Source organism: Coenobita brevimanus, chromosome 64 (assembly GCF_032717465.1).
Source record: "Coenobita brevimanus isolate Jiangsu-jjx chromosome 64, ASM3271746v2, whole genome shotgun sequence".
NCBI lineage: Eukaryota > Metazoa > Arthropoda > Malacostraca > Decapoda > Coenobitidae > Coenobita > Coenobita brevimanus.
In genome coordinates, this window is record NC_137017.1 from 9,842,709 (window position 1) to 9,858,897 (window position 16,189).

The 16,189-nt window shown below is 40.6% G+C and overlaps 1 non-coding gene across 1 annotated transcript; it reads left to right on the forward strand.

Moving 5' to 3' along the window:
- Positions 1 to 14,541: 14,541 nt before the first annotated feature.
- LOC145404787 (5S ribosomal RNA) lies at positions 14,542 to 14,659 on the forward strand. The gene has a single exon (XR_013898242.1). It is a non-coding gene; the product is annotated as a 5S ribosomal RNA (ribosomal RNA).
- Positions 14,660 to 16,189: the final 1,530 nt, after the last annotated feature.

The window sequence follows — 16,189 nt, forward strand, 5'->3', positions numbered from 1 at the left end:
CTTTACTATGGCATAATGTCATTCCTTCATTCCTTCCTAACTTATATGATATTCATCTCTGATGCCCTCCTTTCCGCTTAGAAACCCTTGACAGGGGAAGACCATGACAGTACTGCCTCCATGGTACTTTATCCTCATTTACCTCTCTCACTTTGTCAGACATTCTTCCTTGTCATTCTCTCTCACCAGTATACCACTAAGTTTCCTTCCACCATATAGTGTTTTTGTCATGTGCACTTTGTGTCTTCAAACGTTTGCTTTGTTCATTATCTACCAGTGTTCACTGATTGAATGTCCCTAGCTTGTGTGATGCATGTATTAGTTTTCTTTATACTGTACTAAGTTCTCAGTCACCACATCCAGTGAAGTATATATTATGCCATCTTTTTAAAATCATAACTGTATTCGGATGCTGTTTTCTTTTGCAGTGTGTGAAAAAGAGATACATTATATTATTATGCATTGTTAAGTTAGCAGTATGTTAGTAAAACAGTTTTATAGTACACTTTATGCTATAACTTGTGTGCAGTAAAATCTGAACGTGCACTAAGCCTTTCATCATCATGTCAGTCTGAGACTTTTACACTTATTGAGTCTGATGATGTGTATTTTGTGTATATCTTTGCTATCTGTGGATGATTCGGTAACCCCGTCACCACCAAAGGTGTGTTGTAAGTTAAAAAAGAGAAAATCTCAAAGTAGCAAGAGAGAGAGAGAAAAAAAATTGCCTTGAGATTGAAGGGGTTACAGGCAGGTCTGGAAGACAGTATACTGTAATAACTAAGATACACAACTCCATTATATCATATTTTGGAGGCCAAGCATTTGCCAGGTACATGAATATTTCAGAAACAAACAATTAATGTCTGCGGATAACCATTCATATCAAAGCAAGGCATTTGTTTGGTAGAGCCATTTGAATAAATTTTGTTGCAGCACGTTGAGGTACCCTGTTGTAGTCTTTCTTTGTATTTACTATGGGTAATGTTGGAGAGTGGAAGTGATAATTTGTATCAGAGCAACTGTTTGTAATTGTTAACCCCATCAGCGTGAGAACTTTTTTTTTTTCTTCATACCTTCTGAGGATTTTATTCAACTTAAAGTTATTTAGGTTATGGAAGTCTTTGTTTAACCCCTTGGATACAAAGTCCCCTAAACTGAATAAAATCCTCTGAAAGTAGCAAGAATACCAGCAGTGTAAGAGCTACCATCGTAATAGAGGGGAATGAAATGATCTGTGAAAAGAAGCCTATGTATCATCCATTGCTAACCATTGATTGAGATTTTTGCTAATAGCAGACAGCCTGATAAAGGAAGTGTTCAAATTTTAAAATGTACTAAATTTTTGTATCACTTATACATATTAGGTAAAAAATACAAAAAATCCTTAAATTTAGAGCAAAGTGTATATACCAGCAGTTGAATTTTTGTGAAAACAAACCTTTATCATATATATGACATCAGTTTACAACAACATGGGAAGCTTTTTCAATTACTATGATGTTTGATAATCAAATATCTCCAAAGGTAACACAGTAAAGTGTCCTTTTTTGTATAAATATACTTAACAAGTTTGTTGGAACTACTGTATATAGATATAAAAAAATTATGTGAAAATGTGTATGAGAGAACAAATGAACATACAATTACAGGACATGAATTTATGTGTAAACTAATAAATAATGGTTCCATATTTGTTTTGTATAAAACAACACTGTGGCTGTACATTTTAATACATAGGTTGCTTTAGTCAGAGTATTCAGGGCTGTACAAGGTTGCAAAGTTGAGTAATGTTATTCACCAAACTTAAATGAATTTTAGAGTGAGTTTCAACACTGCACAGAGCTGTTTGTGTGAACATGTATTTGCACGTCTGACTGCTAATTTCAGGTATTTTGCTGATAGCAGTTAAGTATGTACTCATAATTATGTATTCACAGATATTTGAATGATCTGAATCATTGTTTTTGTGATTTTCTCCAGTATAAGTGTGTTTGACATCTGTAATATCTAGATGCAAGGTAATGAATATAGAAAAATATGCCTTTCATATGAGGATTGAGATCTGTCATTGCTAGTACTGTTAGATGAGTTGTAACTTTTATTGTGAGCTTGCCCTATCAGTACAAACAGTGATAGTGTCCCTACTTCTGTTTTACATTTCTATTTGAAGGAAAGGCATCGGTTCAGAAACTGCATTATTTTTATTATGCTGAGTAAACTAAATTTGAACTTCTTTGTATTTTAGTAATTTACAAAATATATGATTTTGCTAATTGAAGTAATGCTCAATTAAATACTACTTATTTGTCTGTTTCTTTATCTTCCCCTTGATGCCATATCCTGAAAAATCACATGCAGCAACCATGATGACAACATTTATACCCAGACTTAACCAGTCTTTCCATTCACTCTAACCATCCCTCAAACACATGTACTGTACACTTTTCAGTCTTTTACACATCTGGGGATCTGAACTTGAATAATGAGTCCAAGCTACCAGTATGTCCTCTCTATGTCACCTTTTTGCTAATAATTTCATAGCAAATTACAAAATAATTGTCTAGTAATGTTTAACGTTAAGTTTAGTGTTGACACATGTATCTGTAGATAGTAATACATTGCTCCAAAAGACCCATCAGAACCCATACCATTGCTCTTATATTTTTAATCACTCACTTTAACCCTTAAGCAGGACGTAATTCTTGTTCACTTACCCTTGTCCTGTGTTTGAGCCCTCATGATCTGAATGTAAAGTTTTACAGTCACTGGATTCTGTTTCTACACCTGTGGAATACACATGAATTAGGCTTGGATTGGGTGGACTTCCATATTTTTTTAAGGCAGGTTATGTACTCATTACTAAGTATACTCAGTGTTTTCACAAGCTTTGTGTCATACTTAAGGTCTGAATTTGACATTGGCAAAGGCTTTTGTGACAGGCTATTTTGATTGGTAAGTCTACAGTTTAGAAAAAAAAAATTGAGGCCCACTAGCCTTTATGGTGAAAAGTACCTTATTAACTTTTGTTTGGTTTTACTTTGGTCCATTGTTATGATTCCACACACACACACACACATACAAAAATAAAACTCAGGACATTTTTTTTTTTTCATGATCCATTCCTCAGTGTCTGATGTGTCAAGTGTCAGGGAGAGTGATTGTTTCATGTTTATTAAAGCAGATAGGTTATGTGCGACTGTTTGGCTGGTTTTCTGAAGACTGATCTTGAGTTTAAGCTCCATTTTTAATAGCGCACCAAATCTTCTTATTTATCTTAAATGAAGTTTTGAGAGGGAAATACAAAAGAATTAAACCTCCTTGTTGAATTAAAGACATAATAATAATGAAACTAATAATTTTGACCTGCAATACTAAATTTTCTCAAAAATTTTGTCATTCATGAAACACCTTCTTACGCTCCTCGTTGGGTGACATATGACTGGATGATGGATGGATGGATGGATGTATTGACTCTTAAATAATAAGTTTTTCAAAGAACAACAAGATATGTTGTCTATAATTTTACCTACAAATGCAGAGATAAACCACTGTAATGTTTCACATCACTAAGAGCAAAGATAGGGAACAGGGAAATGAATATGCAAAAAATCTAGTCATCACATCACAGTGTTGTGATCCCATACTAAAGTATGAAATTTAAGGTAGAACCCTTTTGGAAGTACACAAAACAAGAGAGAGAGCAGTGGATATGAGTTATTTGAGAGAAGCATGCGGAGTTACGTGGAGAGACTGACAGACAAATGAAGAAGTGGAGGCAGCATTGTGGTGCTGCTATAGATGTGCTGGAAATTATTAGAAGCACTACTTTAAGATAGTTTAGCCACATGGAGAGAATGGGGAATGAGAGACTGATAAGGAGAGTGTATGAGTGAGGTGGAGGGGGAAAGGGAAAGGAGATTTAGGATGAAATATACTGTATGTATAAGAAATATACTGTATGTATAAGAAATATACTGTATGTATAAGAGAAGAGTGTCAGTTGGAAAGAGAACACCCTGATGACCGAGGATGGAGTAACATGTAGGTGATTCGTTTATGATCACCTTTTCCAGGATTAAGGTTTCTGGCTATAGACTGATAGTTCATCCTTATCAATATCTCAGTCCTCATTCCTTCCTAAGAGATAAGGTGAGGTGGGATCCAGAAACAATAAGGTGCAAAACTAGATGAACTATCAAAACAGTGTGTCCAATGAAATGGACCCCACAATCATACATCAAACATGCCTCCAATATGTTGGTTTCACTTCACAAGCAAAAAAAAATCTGCCCTTTTTTTTTTTTTTTTTTTTTTTTTGTAGTGTTCCTCTTAGATGCAATTTACATTCAACCGTGAATAACGTAATTTTGTTAACTTGAATGAGCATCTCCATACACCATCCATCCTTTTCAATACTATGTCCATTCATTTGGTTTCTCTGTATCTATTGCTATCTTACTTGATCACATATATATACCATACTGATTCATCTTCTTGATCAAACACATAATCTACAAACTCCTGTTTTTCCTCATCAAAAATAAAGAGGCCTAGTCCTAGATTATCCATTCAAGACATGTAAAAGGAGCATGACTAGTCACAATTCCCTAACCAGCATTAAGTAAGCAATAAAACCTCACTAGCTCTTGAATTTAAGTCATTATGGACAGTTGCGTAGCTATGAGGGGCCTTCCAGTCACACCTTTGCTTCCCTATTTGAAATGTTGGATTATTCAATGTGTGGATAATGTACTGCATTGGGCCTCCTTAAAATTGGGCTTCTCCTCCCCTCCCTCCGTTGAGACCAGGCTGTGCCATTGATTGTGTGCCACATAATGTTGATTTGTTGATTACTATCCAATATAGTAAGTGGTTTCCTGGATTATGGGAAACTATTTGGTTTATCATTCAGTGTGGAGTCACCAGGAGATAGCAATACATCAAGTGAGTGTATACACCATCACCACCCACCACAGCGACTACATGTGAGAAATAAGTACTGTACTATTGTGCAGTACTAAGATTGCATATATTAATATCCAGAAACCTAGGCTATGTTACTTTATCACCCTGATTTTGTTGTATGCATTCATATAGGGGTGATGAAAGCCAGAAAAATTATTTAAACTTGTCTGAAACATAAATAAAAGGAGAAGCAGGTCCCGGTTCCTTTATTGCATGAGCTGAGAGGCTGTTAAATGACTGGTTTGGATCTGTCCACTTTTTGAAGTATACCATATACTTCACAATATAGTCAGGACTGCTGAACAATGTATATTTAATTTTGTGGACCCTAAGTTTGTTCTTTTACAGTACATCCACCCTAATTTTGTTCCCTGCAGTCACAGTATATCACTCTAGCATGTCGCAAACAGTTTGCAGGAAGCCTCCACGTTCCCACTGCAGAGTTAAAAGAACTACCAGCAGAATTCAGAGACAAAGTGGGGGTGACTGAGCCAGAAGGAGGTTTGAATACGAGACTGCTCATTGTTGCTGTCAAAAAAAGTATAGTAATGTGTGAGTCAGGTGTGGAGTCACGCCTACAGGAGCTCAGTGAACCGTTCCAACCCCACCTATCTTGCTCATATTCTCTCTCTCCAACCACACCCACACACACACCCACACACACCCACCCACACACACACCCACACCCACACACACACCCACACCCACATCCACACACACACACACACACACACACACACACACACACACACACACACACACACACACACACACACACACACACACACACACTCACACACACCGCTCGCTGGTGCAGTGGTAACGTTCTCCCTTGCCAACTGGTGGACAGGAGTTTGCGCCTCGCTCAGGTTGCGAAAAGTTTCACTGACGAAGTGGGTGGTTAATGTCCCCCTGGAGCAAGGGGACGGGTGTGTGTGTGTGTGTGTGAAGGTCACAGCCTTGCCCTTAGACCGGACTATATGAGCTCTCAGCTCGCTTCCGGGAGGGTAAAAAGCTGACTATCACGACCATCAAGTGATCCTGACCGACCCGGTGAATTACACACACACACACACACACACACACACACACACACACACACACACACACACACACACACACCTTTCCAGTCTTCTACATCTTATCTGCAACCCTCGTTGCTTATGACTTGTCCACACCCTAAACACACCCTTTCCATTGCCTACATTGTTCACACTCTGTATAAAACCTTCTTCTCGTCTGTTTTTACTTTCTCCACCCAAAACACAAAATTTCTTTCCTACACTCAATCCACAACCATTTTCTCGTCCACACTCTTTTCATATGCTATCCATATCCTTTCCTCGTCAGTTCATTACGTACATCCAACCCACATGCTCTTCTATACTCTCCTCACACATTTTTCACTTGTGTACTCTCAACGAAAACCCTTCCCAAATAATTTTCCTTGCACACCCCGTACTCACACCTTATACACTTTCTTCTTGCACCCACACCCTGCTTAACCCTATCCATATTGCCAGCGCCCCTCTTCCACGCTCTGCTGTACGTACTCCTTACCCACACCTTTCCCCCTCACCCACACTCCACTCTTATCCTATCGTGACTACCCACAACCAGAACACATTCCTTGCCTTACCCACATCCCACCCACACACCACCCACATCCACCTTCTCACCTACACTCGCCACACCCTATTCTCACCACCCACACACAACCCACATCCTTCTTCTCACCCCATCCCCACAACCCACTTTTACCCTTATAGTCCATTCCCTACCCAGACTCCTACCCATACCTCACATGGAATTCTGACTGTGTACATCCTACCCACACCCTTCTCATCGCCTACGCTCACCTCATACTCCATTCACACCTTACACCCTTCCCCTTACCCACATCCTACCCTCACCCTACCCTCAACCCTCTCTTCGCCCACACTTCACCCTCCCTCTGTTCAGACTCCATACACTCTTCCTTTCTCTCACACTCTTCCTCTTGCCGACACTCCACCCACACCTCAAGAAAGTGCACCTCCCCCCTCTCACATCACATGCATCTGTACCAAAATTAAATACCGTAACTATGTACTTCCGGAGGCAGGGCTTGAGCTATGAAGTAATGAACTAGAACTCGAATTTTTGTTTCAATTGTATATGACTGGAAACTGCTACAAAACAGCATAACTGTCTATTAGTAACTACAGCCCGCTAACTGAAACCTGGGAAAGATCTCAAACCCTTTCAGCTCTGTTGATGGCCAAGTGTAGCCAAATTGGAGGGTCAGTTTGACTAGCAACCAGGGATACTCATTCTGCCTCATAACTAAGGGTCATCGAATCCTACGCAACCATGACATATCCAAGTTTTGGGAGTGACCCCATTCTGTCCAATAAAAAAAAAAAAGACCCACTGTAGAATACAAGTCTCTAGTTACCACGTTTTGAGAGGATCAAATAGCCCCTGTCAAAAAATTCGGGGAAACGCATCCCTGTCGATATTCTTCAACTCTTCGCAAAATTAGCTTATTCCTGCATCTTATCAGTATATTCAGTAATGATGTATTCACTGACACTTAAGGCACGGCCACGTTAACTTGGTGGAGAGTTTCCTCCTTTTATGCCAATTTCTTGAAGCTCAGTGGCAGAATTAGACGGTACTAAAACACTATACAATCTTTTGCATTGCACTTATTCTTTATTAGTATAGTATCATACTTTCATGTTAATTTTCTCTTAAAGCTTAGCACTGAGATGGAATGATTGCAAAGTTAGCCAATTTCAGGACATACAGGGAAAAAAATAACTACCTGCCACCTATTCCCACCAACATCACGCCCAAGTTCAAGTTCACCATGATGCTTTCCCTTCTCGAGAATTCTGACACACCTAATGAAAGATTTTGAAAGTGATTGAGGGTGTGGTGTGTTATCACTCAGTATAGAAATGTGGTTTCCAGGTTTCATATCTTGATTGTAGGGCTGTTGTTAAGGCAAGTCACGTCTTTGATAAAATATGAAACTGAGGGATAACTGCAGTAACTTCACTGAACAATAACCCAAAGATGATGATGATGAGGGTGGTGATGATGATGATGTAGATACATGAATATATATATATATATATATATATATATATATATATATATATATATATATATATATATATATATTAAACAGAGAGAGAGAGAGAGAGAGAGAGAGAGAGAGAGAGAGAGAAAGATTTACTTTTCAATCAAGTGCACTCTATCGACCCTCACCTTCATTCAACAAAAGTTTCAATATCCCAAAGATCACAGTCATATTTGCTCATACATCAGGCACAAGAATAACACAAACACTCTTCCTCTGTGTTGGCCTAGTGTTTTAGCCCGTTCAATATCATTACTTTTTTTTTTTTTGCTCTGATGTGATGTGGGATTATTACATTTCAGAATGATATGTCCTCCAAACAGAAGAAGTCAGAAGTAATGTCCAATAGATTCAACACTGAGAAAAATGATGTAATTCTTATTTTTTATATGATCTCCCCTAAATACTGTATATTGGACGGAGATCATTTGCAACCCTTTTACTATGAGAGGTCTCAGTTAACTGAATGAAATGGTCTAGTGACAGTAGGAAGAAAGAGAGAAAAAAAAAAGTTTCATCGTACTGTCGAAAAGGTCAATTGGTCTTGAACAGTAAATCAAGAAAAAATTGATCTATATTTCAAGTCAATGGCTAAACAAGAATAAGATTTCCGTAAATATTAAATGATTTAAAACAGAAGAAAACTAACCATGTACCCCTCCAAGCCAAGCTAAATTCAGGTCTTGCATTTAGGTTACAGTAAGGACAGAGTATTGTATTCAACCCAGGAGTGATCCTTAAGTGTACAGTATACCGTAAACTCTGACTGATGGCATGAATATTAGTGTTTGGAGGTAACTGACCCTTTATGATCAAGGACATCTTAATTATTTTATGCTTACCTACATCAGACGATCTTCTTCAGCTTAAGAAAACAAGTTCGCAAGCTGATGAGCGAAAATACAATTCAAGTGACAAGAAACGAGTCAATAAATATAAGTAACCATTATTTATATTATTTAGCGAGGAAATTATCTTATATTCGGGAACAATTGTTTTATTTAATTTACAACAGATGTCTTCCATGTGAAAGGGTTACGACACTATATGCAGTTATCAAAGGCTTAATATACATGTCAAAAAAATAAAGGTCAAGACACGTGAAATGCAGGAGCTGAGTGTGGAGAGGAGAGGTGAGGAGGGGAAAAGGGGGAGAAAATATGAGGCGAGAGAAGAGGAGAGGACAGAAGGAGATGAGAGGAGGAGAGGGGGAGGGGAGAGGAGAAGAGAAGGAAGGGGAGTAGATGAGATAAGGGGAGATGAGATAAGGTGAGATGTGAGGGGAGGGGACAAGAGAGTTCGGGCAGGAGCAAGGGAAGATAGAAAAGGAGAAAAATGGATAAGAGGAGGAGAGGGGAGGGGATGAGAGAGACAGGAGAGGAGAGGGAAGGGTAAGGGTAGAGAGGAATGGAGAGTAAACGGGGAGGGAGGGACGAGGAGAGAAGCGAAGACGCAAGATGGGAGGGAGGAGCAGAAGGGATACGAGATGAGGAGAGAAGACAAGAGGTAGGAGAGGAGAGGAAAGAACAAGAAGAGGGAAATGAAGAGGAAAGGAGAGGAAATGGAATGTGAGGTGAGACGAGGAAACGGGATATGAAAGGAAGAGAGCAGAATGGAGGAGGAGAGAACTGGAGAGGAGAGGAGAGGGTGCCAAGTGTAACGGGAGAGGCAGGCTTGACTAGTGATTGAGTCTGACCAGCCCAGCCCCAGACCACCAAAGGCAAGGCTGTCAACCTCGCTCTCTCTCTCTCTCTCTCTCTCTCTCTCTCTGACCCCACGATTAGGGAACCTTAGTTGACCACTGACACGTAAACTTAAGCACGTGTGTGTGTGTATGTGTGTGTGTGTGTGTGTGTGTGTGTGTGTGTGTGTGTGTGTGTGTGTGTGTGTGTGTGTGTGTGTGTGTGTGAGAGAGAGAGAGAGAGAGAGAGAGAGAGAGAGATAATCAGCATGACAAAGAAGGTGGTGCAAGGAGATTATGAGAACCGCAGCATCACTAGTCACAATTCTCTTCAACAGCAGGAAGAGAGAGAGAGAGAGAGAGAGAGAGAGAGAGAGAGAGAGAGAGAGAGAGAGAGAGAGAGAGAGACAGACAGACAGACAGACAGACAGACGGATGCATATACTAAACAGATCACACAGGCTTTACGGTTCGTATGAGATGGTGTGACTAAAGATGCTGAATAGAATACAGAAGAGAAGCAGAGAACATCGGTGTCATAGTCAGAGTTGATTCAGTTTTATTCAAGTGAGCGAAATTATGATAGTCAAATAGTAGAAGGGTTAACTCTCTAAATTTTAGGGAACAACTAATTAACAAGGTAGTCCGTAAACAGCGCCTCTCTAGAAACTCACCTGGGGTACCGGTGCTGCGGGAACAGCTCGGTTGCGTGGGTGTGGTCGTTTAAGTAGGAAATGAATAGATGATGCTCGGTTGAAGGTGAAAAATATGCTGATGGAACCGTCCCCGAACACACGAAATGTTGTTCGACAGAGTGCAAGAAGAGTGTGACGTATGAACTACCCTGCACTTATACTGTTTAACATAGACGTTATTCGCCACTGCAATCCACTCTACAGTAGTTCTGATTTCATTGTCATAAATTGTTCCACTTGACTTCGCTGCCCTAAACTGTTGGTGGTAAATTCACTACCACCACCATCGAAAGGATTAAAGGCTATCTCAGATAAACAATTCCTAAACTCAAACCTGGGGAAAAACTTATATATTTTACATCACTAAACTACAAACGATAATATCAATCACCGAGAAACCTCTGAAGGTCTGGGGGTTAAGAACTCCAGATTTAACTCCTGATTCTCGGGAGACGACTTACTTGCTTTACTCTGATAAAGGAAAGACAGTTTTATACACCACTGGAAAACACTCTGAGGTTTGAGAGTTAAACATAAGTTCACCGTAAGCGTCCTCCTTCGGCAAACCAATTCTTTAGTAACTCTTTCTGTGCGTCCATTTTCCCACGCCAACCATTTCCTCATTCCCGCCGGATCCCACAGGAGTCAAAAGCAATAATTCCCGCCACAAAAACTCCATCCAGTTCATGTATGGATGCCAAATCGTCATCTCACGCCGAACCAACACCACGGACTCTATCTACAAACCTTCCTTTACTCAGGTCGTGTATCAGATCGCTTGCATATACGTTTGTCTTCATTTCTAAAGCTATCAAATACTTGACAATCAAATCAGGGTGAACATTAACGTGGAAAGATACGAAATGTAAAACGATCTTTGATAATACCTAAATAATATAGAAACTTGTTTATCTTTGAGTTGGTTTGGATCCTTTATAAAAACGGCCCCTTGAATAACGTCTTCGGCTGTGGTTACCCGTTGAGAGCCCATTCACGAGATTCGCCGGTCACGTTTCCAGCTTTTCTTTCCTGCATGGTAAACACGAGGGATAGTGAGAGAGAGGAGGGAGCGAGATCTCAGTTGTAACCCATTCGTCACTCTGCAGACAGCGGAGTTTTTCGAGTGTTTGCCCTTGAATTCTCTAGCCCCCTCGGGGAAAACGGGAAGGTGCTTGAGGGTGTGAAGAAGAAGAATGTGAGAATGCATGGATGAGGTGAGGGAAAGAGGAGATGAGAGGGACAGGAGAGGAGGAGGAGGAAAATGAGAGGAACGGCAGGAAAGACAGAAAAAGTTGGAGGAGGATAGAAAGTGAAAGACAGGGAGCAAAAGAGGAGGAAAGAAAGTACTGAGAAAGGGGGGGGGAGTAATTAGGAAGGGTAGAAAAGGAGAGAAAGAAGAGAAGAATGAGAGGGAAAGGAGGAAAGATTAGTGCAAAAGAAGGAAGGAAAAGAAAAGTGGATGGTGATGAAAGGAAAAGAGGGAAGGAAGGGAGGGAAAGAAGAGGGAGAAGAGAGGTAAGGAGGAAAGGGAGGGAGGGAAAAGAGGAGGGAAATGAGAAGCACAAAGAAGGAGGGAGAGGGGGAAGATAAGACGGATGGAGGGAAAGAGGAGAGAAAACAATGAAGGTAGTGGAAGGACGACGAGAGGAAAGGAAGGAAGGAGACGGGAAGGAAATGGAAAAGTGTGGGAAAGAAGAGACAGCATGCTCAGAAAAATGGACTATGGTAAAGAAGAGGAAGAGGAAAAGGTGAAGGAGTGGGGAGAGAGGAGGGGGGGAACAGGGTGAGAGTTAATGTGTGAGAGAGAAACATAATATAGAAGATAAATAGCAGTTAGGAGGGGAAGGGGAGAAGGAGAGGAGGGAAAGAGAGGAAAGTGAGAGAGAGGAAAGGAGGGAAGAGGAGGAGGAGAGATAGAAGAAGGAAGAGAAGAGGAGGGTGAGGGATGGTGGCAAGTAAATGAGTGGACTGAGAGACAGGAAAGTAAGAGAGGTAAATAAAAGAGTAGAATGAAGAAAAGGATTAAGAGAATAAAATGAATGAGAGAGAAAGTAAGAATAAGAGAGAAGGAGAGCGAAGGAAGAGAGAGGGGGGAGAGAAAATGAGTCGATCGTGAAAAGGGAGGAAGTAGAGGGCAAAGTGTTTCTATTTTTCTATGTATATGTCGGACGCTCATGATAAGCAGTCCTGCGTGCCACACATCATCACTTGTCACCTCTTTAGCACTAATATCCACCGTCCAAGCTACGGATGTCTCATGCAGGATTGGTGTGATGGCAGTAATAGTGGTGTTCATATGACATATTGCAAGGTCAGGTGGAGGATCACTTAAATCAATTCTGACGAAGGGAAGAAGGAAAGTGAGAAGCAGAAAAGAAAGAAGCTGGAATAGGAAGGGGGAAAGAGGGAGAGATGGAAGGAAGGAAGGGGAAAAGTGGAAGAATTAATAGAAGTACTGGAAATAAGAGAATAACAGAGATGAAGCATAAAGGTTATATTTTAGATGGAGACTTCATAAACCTCTTCCTTGGCGATATATTCTGCATATTACATCTGGGTATCTTCTTGGATAATACTGATACAAACGTGTTGTAATAAAATGATATAAACTTTGTGCGAGAGAAATGCTACGGTGTAATATACTGAATAAATAGCTAAGGAAGAGGTATTATGAAGCCTCCTGTGCCACCTAAAAATTACGCTGTATGTGATTGGGAGGAAGGGAGGGTGACGAGGAGAGGAAGGCAAGGAGGGTAAGAAGGAAGGTGGATAACGAGAGAGGAGAGAGGAATGATGAAAGCAGTAAAGAGGGAGATGAAAGGATGTAATGAGAGAAGGAGGAAGAAGAAAAGAGAGAAATAATATAGAAAATGAGAGGGCTAAGGAACAATCGGGAACAATGAGATGAAAAGGGAGCGGTAGACGTGTGTGTGTGTGTGTGTGTGTGTGTGTGTGTGTGTGTGTGTGTGTGTGTGTGTGTGTGTGTGTGCGCGCTCCCCCTCCCCCATCTCTCTTCATTACAGTATACCAACCCTTCCTATTCCATCTGCTACATCCCCCCACCCTCCGTCTCTTCTCAAGCTGACCTCTCTCACGACCTTCAGCGTTCTACCCCAGGAGCCGGTGTGGGAGTCACCCCTCTACCCTCACTCTCTGACGGAGGCATGGCGGCCATCCATTTTTTTTTTCGGTGCAGTCATAACAAAAGAAGGTAAAAGGAAAATACAGACATGTAAGGGATGTGACAGAGAGAAAGAGAGACGTGATGAAGAGGGAAAAGGGAAACGAAAGAGAGGGAAAGATGCTTGTCGCCATCTTCCCTGACTCCCTCTCTCTGTCTCTCTCTCTCTCTCTCTCTCTCTCTCTCTCGCTAAGAATGGGAGAGGATATGAAGTAAGCGGAAGGAGAATGAGGGAGGGAAGGAGGAAAAATAAATGCGGAGGGGATGTGAGAGCAAGAGAGGGTGATTAAAAGGAAGGAAAAAAGGAAAGAAGATTGTGAGAAGAAATGGAGAGGGAAGGAAGAGAGAGGGAAGAAAAGGATTGAAGGGAGGGAAGAAGAGGAGGGGAGGAGGGAGAAAGGAAGAAGAAAGAGTGAGGAAAAACTGAAAAGGTGGCAGAGAGAGAAAGTAATGAGGGCAAAAACAGGGAGGGAGGAGAGAAAAAGAGATGGAGTATCAGAACTGGAAGAGACGGGGGAAAAAATGGAGAAAGGTGATGATGATGATGCACAATGGATGATAAGTGAATAGAATGTGACCCATTTTGATGATTATTCTGGAATCACTATTTTCGGTGTGTGTGTGTGTGTGTGTGTGTGTGTGTGTGTGTGTGTGTGTGTGTTATTCCTATATGGCCTGTAAAGTAGAGCCAGGATTTTCAAAAACATGAACATGGAATATATTACCCATTTCACGAGGAATTCTGTTGATACTGTAGTTCTCCATCTTTTTCGCCCTTCTTCACCTCTGGATCCCCCCAACTCACGTACTGTATGTTAGTGGTATGGTTAGTAGTAATGATAATGTTAAGAAATAATATAATGGCGGTAATCAAAATAACACCAGTAATAACGGCATACCACGTTGAGTACACCGCTTCCCGTCCGATCAGCGAAGTTAAGCAACGTTGGGTCTGGTTAGTACTTGGATGGGTGACCGCCTGGGAACACCAGATGCTGTTGGCATCCCTACGTGTCAAGTGGGGTTGGTGGAGGATTAGTGCCCCTCCCTGTAAAACAATTAACTCTAAGCCCTTGGCCACCCCGTTTGGGATACATGGCGTCTGGCAATGAATGAAAAAATAACATTTTGAAGGCTAACTTTATAGTAGCTGATTATCATATGTATTTTCCAAGTACGTATGCTATGGTATGTTCTGACCCCCCTTTTTTTTCCTTCGTCACGTTTCGTCAAAATCGCTAAAATGTTTAGGTTGATGATGATGATGATGGTGGTGATTATGCTGAAATTATGATTCATGGAGCTGGTCGTGAAACATGGCGTGGGAATCCCAAAGAAATTCATCAGTTTTTCTCCGGTAAAAGAGTTCGAGTTAATTATTAAGTTATTTACTGTATAATGAAGAGACTGAAGGACATCATGAACCATTGCTCATATCCAGTAATACAAAAAAATCGCTCAAGTTCAGTACCAGTAAACAAACAGAAAAAAGGTTTTGGCTCATTTTCAAGTAAGCCAGCAACCAAATATTACGAACCAGTTTGAGAAATATTACTCAAGCCCAGTATCTTGAGACCATGAATTATTAGACATACCGGACACATGGACACACATGGAAAATTTCGCTCAGGTTAAATATTATACAAACTAATGATTATAATTCTTTCTTTCTTTCATTTTTTTTTTTTTAACTGCGTTGAGGATAATGGAAAAAAAAAAAGGGTTCGATGATGATGATTATGGCGGATAGAAATTCGTGGAAAAGGGACTGGAGTTTTAAGTGTTTTCTTTGTGTGTGTGTGTGTTAGGTTGTGCCAGAAAGGAATATTAAAAAAAAAAAAAAATCGATCAAAGAATAACTAAAGATGAGATAGGTGACTAAAAAAAAATTGAGCAGACGAAAGAAAGGGAAAGATGAAAGAAAGGGAAGACGAAGAGTACAAAGAATGGAGAGAGAGAGAGAGAGAGAGAGAGAGAGAGAGAGAGAGAGAGTGAGAGCGTGGGAGGAGAAAATTGGCAGGGAGAGAGTTGGAGGAGGGGTGGAGATGAGATAGGAGGGGTGAGAGAAGGCGGAAGGGGAGAGGTGAGAGATAAAGAGAGGTGAGGAGGAAATAGAAGAGGGAGAGAAAAGGAGGGGGGAGGGGGAATACATAAATGGAGGATAGATGGGAGGGAGGGAAAGAGGCAAGAGAGGAGGGAGAGTTAGGACCGAAGAAGGTTAAGAGAGAGAGTGAGAGAAGGGGGGGGGAGGAAAGGTTAAGCATTCATATCAGGAAGGCGTCTGCAACCGAGCGAAAATCAGAGAGACAAGAATAAGACAAAATACCACATAAATACGAAACACTCTGGACACAAAGCATCCAAGAACTCTCTAGATCATAGACCGAAGAAAAATGTGAAGTAGGAGATAAAGTGCAAGAAGAAATATGAAGTTATTTTGGAATTATGAGAAAAAAGGAGAGGGTACGTAAGAGAAATGATAATAACAGACACTGAAGAGAGACTGTAAAAAAAAAAAAAAACGAGTATTGACA